Raw genomic sequence first — 6,000 nt, 5'->3', positions numbered from 1 at the left:
GTATATGTTAATTTTTCTTATCAATTGCATATCTGCTACTCCTAAATTTTCACTTCTCTAGAACCTAGTTCTATTCAACTAGTTTATTATTTTTTTCTAAGCATGTGTTGCCTTCTCCACCTTTTTAAACTTGGTAGTTGTTTTTATCTTTTATACTGATGATCTCACAGTCTCTATAGCTGATTTTCCTTGCAAGCTTCCTCTACTTTTCATCTTAGTCACAAGACAGGAATGTAGCAAAAAGCCAAAATAAGAAAAAAAATTAATACCATAAAAAACTAGTTTTATCTCATAACCTTAACTTATATACCCCTTTTCTACTTCAACTAGAAAAGAAATTATAGTACTCAGATTTATTTATGCTCTCCAAACAAGACAATCTATTTGCAGAAAATTTATTTCACATTTTAACTCTTGTCCCTGTATCTGTATAAAATACATTAAAATAAAAGAAGAAACACAAAAAAAGAAATAAAAGATCAAAACAGCAATAAGTTCAGAATGTTTCTTTTTTTGAAAAACAATATACCTGTAAAATGGCTTCAGTAAAGCTAACACAATGTTTATAATAAAATTATGTGTGTATGTGTATGTGTTGAAGATAGTAGGTAAGATGATACAGTAGAGAACATCTAAAAAAAATCATTACAGTTCACTCTGGAAGAACAAGATGTTTACCAGCTTTTTACCTTCACCTACTCAGCTATCTTAGGACCAGCTTGAGGCTGAAGAAAAGGGAAGACCCCAGAGATCACGAAGGACCTCTCTGGTCTCTCAAAGACCATATGGGGTACCAGAAAAACTGGATACTGTGATTATTAGAGGATTTTGGAGATGGAGGTACTTTTCCAGAGACCTATATTGCCCAGTATCCACTAGATATGTGATGAAAGAAAAAAGAATGTCAAATGCACACGCCATCCAGGTAGATCCTGAAGGAAATTTAAATATAATGCAATTGCTCAGCCAGGACAGTCAAACAACAAGGTCATTTATGGCAAGTACACTGGCCTGGTTCCCAAGGAAGCCATGAATGCAGATGATCCAGACCTGCAAAGACCTGATGAAGAAGCCATTAAAGAGCTAACAGAAAAGACAAGGGTAGCCCTAGAAAAATCTGTATCATAGAAGGTTGCTGCAGCCATGCCAGTGTGAGCAGCTAATAAACTGGCTGCTGCTCCGTGTATTTGATATTCACCATCTCAACCAAGAGTGGCTTTCGATTCTGGAGCTAAACAGAGTTATTTGGATGGTGAGAATGCTGAAAGATCCAATGGAACCTCCAAGGTTCAAGATTAATAAGAACGCTCCCCAAGGACCACCTTCTCCTCCTGTGCCTGTTATGCATTCTCCTAGCCAAAAGATGACCATGAAGGAGCCATAAGAATGGAAGATTCCTCCTTATATTTCAAACCGGAAAAATGCAAAGGGTTGTACAATTCCATTAGACAAATGTTTGGCTGCGAGCAGAAGAGGGTTGCAGACATTTCGTCTCAATGAGAACATTGCCAAGCTGGCAGAAGCCCACTATGTTGCTGGCCAGAATGTTCATGAAGCTGTAAAAATGCATTCTCAAGTAGAGAGAAAGATGGCTCAAAAAGAAAAGAAGAAACATGGAGAGAATCTTAGAGAAACAGCCCAGAAAGCCAGTGAGAGAAGAGCTGGGATCAAAACCCATGTGAAAAAAGAGGATTGGGAGGCCCATGGGAGGGATGAAATCTGGCATGACAGGTAAAAAGACAGACCACATGACTGGAATCTTTCCAGGGAAGCTCCTAATAAACGGTCAAAACTACAGACAAATGAAAATCGAGGTATCAGTGACATCATCGCTCTTCATGTGCCCAATCCTCAGATGTCCAATGACGTTCAGTATGACCAAGAGCCCTTCAAGCAATCCAAGGGTATGGACAGTATTTTTACAGGTGTAAAAAATGAAATTTACAACGTTTGTGATCAAGTCTGCAGAGGTGTCAAAGATAATGGTGCAGAATATTTACAGGCCCAGTAAAATTCTGGACAAGGTCAGGTATGGTGATGACCTAGAAGCCAGAATAAAGACCAGCAGAGTTGTTCTCAATAAGGAGTTTTCTGGTTTGGGCCACAGACAAAGAGGCCGAGAAGGACCAGTTCAGTTTGAGGAAGGTCCTTGATTTGGACAAGTTTTTGGAAGAAGCCAAATAGCCAAGTGGCTATAAAATACTCAGATAGCAACCACCCCAAAGAACATGAGCATGAAAGCAAGTAGAGGAAGAAGGAGTAGTTACACCTCTCTCCATAGTGAATGAAATTTTGGGGGTACCTGGGTGGCTCCATTGGTTGAGTGTTCAACTTTTGATTTTGGCTCAGGTCATGATTGCAGGGTTGTAGGATAGAGCTCCACATCGAGCTCTGCCCTGAGCATGGAGCCTACTTAAGATTCTCTCTCCTTCTCTGTCTCTGTCTCTCTCTCCCTCCCCCTCCACTTCTCTCCCTGACTCACATGCTCTCTCTCTCTAAAATTAAAAAAAAAAAAAAGTTGGGGCATCTGGGTGGCTCCATCGGTTGAGCGTCTGACTTCAGCTCAGGTCATGATCTCACGGTTCATGAGTTCGAGCCCCGCATCGGGCTCTGTGCTGACAGCTCAGAGCCTGGAGCCTGCTTTGGATTCTGTGTCTCCCTTTCTCTCTGCTCCTTCCTTGCTTGTGCGCTCTCTCTCTCTCTCTCAAAAATAAATAAACACTAATTTTTTTTTTAAAGTTAATGAACTTTTATCCATAACCCTACTGATACAAGTCAGATGGGGAAACACTTTGTAAATGGCCAGAATAAAAACCAAATCTAGGTGTCAGACCTCAACACTACTTTTTATTACAGGAGTAAGCAGAAATGGAAAATTATCCGAATTATTTAATTTTTGTGTTCGTGCTTCTACATTTTAGCATTTGTAGAACACACTGCCCCACTCATGATATTAAGACCACTTCCTTTTGTGTGACATTAATACTTTGGGGTTGATACGTTGTGTAAGAATGACTGCTGATGAATTAAGTTGCCCCAACCACAGTGAGTAGAAGGATATCCATTCACATAGTGGACCAATCCTACTAAACCACATTTGTCCCTATTGTGGTGTGTTTTAATTTGGAATGGGGAAAGTCAGCTCTTTCTTGGCACAATGATTTGTTTTAAGTAAAAACATGTAGACAATAAAAATAAAAACAAAATATAATCACTACAGACTTGCTTAAGCTACACTTGGGGAAGCTTACTGTTAGAGAATATTATGTATCTTTTGGTCTAGCATAACTCACAATGCCTCAATCTTTTTAATGCCCCTCAAAAAATGATTGTGCAATATTGATAGCCCATTTCTTTATGAGATCATCCTGAATGTGGGCGAGTTAGATGGAACCATGCAGAGCTTAGCAAGACAATTTGGAAATGAACCTGAAAGTAATAAGTAGAAATATAAAAATCATTTCTTTAGAAGCTGAATGGAAGGGGATAAAAGGAGATTAAGTATTAGTACAGAAATGCAAAAGAAGAAACAAGAATGGGTATTTAGACACAATGGGAAGAGAAGAAGGAAAAGAACAGAGGAAAAGAGAAGGTAAAGGCAAGAATTTAGTATCCAGCTATCACTAATTCCCTTTGAAGGGCAATTCTCACATCTTTACACAGTTGGCTTCCGCATTTTAATCAATAATAGCTCATCCTGTGTTAGAAGGTCTTCCTTACATTTATTGAAATGTGCAAACTCTTCTGGAGGCTTGTTTTCCTATAACACCTTGCTACCTCATGTGGAGTCTTTAGACCATCAAGGGCAGCATCACCTGGGAGCTTGTAGGAAATACAGACACGCAAACCCTACCTGGGCTTATTGAATAACAATCTGCAATGTGACAAGACCCAAAGTAATTTGTAAGACACATAAATACTTAAGAAGCACCACATTTTATATAGTTTTACATGTTAAAAATAAGACCGCATTAAAATCTATGAAATTTCAAACCAGAATGATGAAGCATGGAAGCGATCTTTCAGTGTTTGGATGACTTTTATACTGGGAATTTAGGATTATAGCAGGACAGCAGAGAGGCTGGAGGACGAAGTGAGCACAGGGAATATAGGACAGACTTTTGGAGGCTGACTGAAATTTTTTGGCAAAGGCAGGAATAAGAGTATAACACATGGTTCCATCTGAAAAGCTTTGAAAAAAAACTTAACATTTTACCGGAGATGTAGAGAGTCACTCATTGCCCTGAATCTCTTGTGTGTCATGTAGGGGTATTTGGGCCATAGAAATATTTTGGATTATAGTAAGGTGTCTTTACTGAGCCCTAGTTGGAGTTTTACTTTAATAAATGGACCGATTAATCCCTTAGGCATTAGTTTGCAAAACTTGATATCTATGTCTTGTTTGTGGATTATGTGGGGTTTTGTAGGGTAATAGGGGAAGGAAGCAAACAACGAAGGAGCATGGTGCTTTCTGAAGCTTTGCTACCATCAAGGTGCTTTCAGAGCTTGCAAAGACTGAATAGCTGAGGTGATCTTTTCTTTTCTTTTCTTTTCTTTTCTTTTCTTTTCTTTTCTTTTCTCTTTTTTCTTTTTTCACTTTTATCTTCTCTTCTCTCTCCTCTCCTCTCTTTTCCTCTTTTCCTTTTTTTCTTCACAAAACCATTGTGAATTTCAGCACCATAGAATACTGGTTCTCAAAAATGTCACCAAAACAGCCTATTAGTAACAGGAGGCTAATTTTAATGCTTATATGATAAGGAGTAAATATATATTTATATTTTATTTTATTCTGACAGTATATACAAGGTTTCTGGATCAAAGGCAAAACTGATTATTTATTTATAGAATATCTTAGTACTGTTTGTCCATGCTCCATTTTCCTCCAGGAGGCAACATGGTGAGAGCCAAACAGACCTGCATGTGGAAGGGAGTAGAGAGGACCTATACTATAGGAGAAGAATCAAAAGTTTGAAATTAGAAGCTTAATATATAGGTGTTGGCATAGTAACCCCACTCCTCACTCCAGTCTGTGTAGAGATAGATGGGCCTTTTTTTAGTTTGGAATGTAAACAAATCCTTTCTTAGGGAGAGAAGGGGAAAATCACCTAGGTTTTCACATTTTAGAATGTAATCATTGGCTCTGGGTTTTATTACTATTTGAAATATAAACACATGGCTCCAAAACTATCACCTTAGAATATGAGAAGTAAATGATTTTAGGAAAAAAAGATAGATTCTTTATCATTATAGAGAGCTCTTTATCTCTGTCAGAAAGTCCTGTTTGTTCAGAAAAAGAAAAATATTCACATTCTAACATGAGAACACCACTTTGACAGTGTCTTAGTAACATCTCTGAGAGAGAATGACAAAGTTGGGATATTTGTTAAGATTTTGATGTCTTGTTTATAGAGGATACTTCAGAGGACGGGCTCAATTAGGATAAGAATCGTGATGGAATAATTTAGAATTGGTAAGAACAGCCAGGCAAAGATTTGTAGTAAGGGATTAAAAGAGTTGTAAGGTATAAACTATTATTTGATGCTTCCCATTGAAGAGTTGCTGTATCTTTCAAAAAGTTCCTGGAATGAAACTTTTTGGAATTTTACATTGCTGAACAAGAGTGTTTTAGCACAGTAAACTCGTATTAATGAAGATAATGGGATAGAAAATTCAAGTTAATGTACATTCATTTTGATTTTCCGTCCATTTCATGTATCTCTGGTGTCAGTTAACCAATTCTCTCTCAGGATCCACACCCCCTTCATACCACAGCTTGATCCATCTGTTGATGATGTCCCTTAATTGGATCTCTGCCTCTGGTAGAGCAGCAAATCCATGCGATGAGCAATACATCTAGAAAAGAGATTGGAACAGAAAAAAATAAGAACCTGAGTATTTGTGAGACATAAACTTCTTGGGAAGTTTAAAATATTTATGACCCTAAATATCATGGAGTGAGGAGCTTCAGGGGAGATGCCAAAGTCCTTCCTACACAAGGCA

The 6,000-nt window shown here is 38.0% G+C and overlaps 1 pseudogene; it reads left to right on the top strand.

Moving 5' to 3' along the window:
* The first annotated feature begins 670 nt into the window (after positions 1-670).
* LOC109246729 (SNW domain-containing protein 1-like) lies at positions 671-2,288 on the top strand (annotated as a pseudogene).
* The last annotated feature ends 3,712 nt before the right edge of the window (positions 2,289-6,000 follow it).

The sequence above is a fragment of the Panthera pardus genome, unplaced genomic scaffold (assembly GCF_024362965.1).
Source record: "Panthera pardus isolate Hobbes unplaced genomic scaffold, ASM2436296v1 HiC_scaffold_13, whole genome shotgun sequence".
Classification (NCBI taxonomy): domain Eukaryota; kingdom Metazoa; phylum Chordata; class Mammalia; order Carnivora; family Felidae; genus Panthera; species Panthera pardus.
Note: the sequence above shows the minus strand (reverse complement) of the source record. Positions and strands in the feature narration are given on the sequence as shown.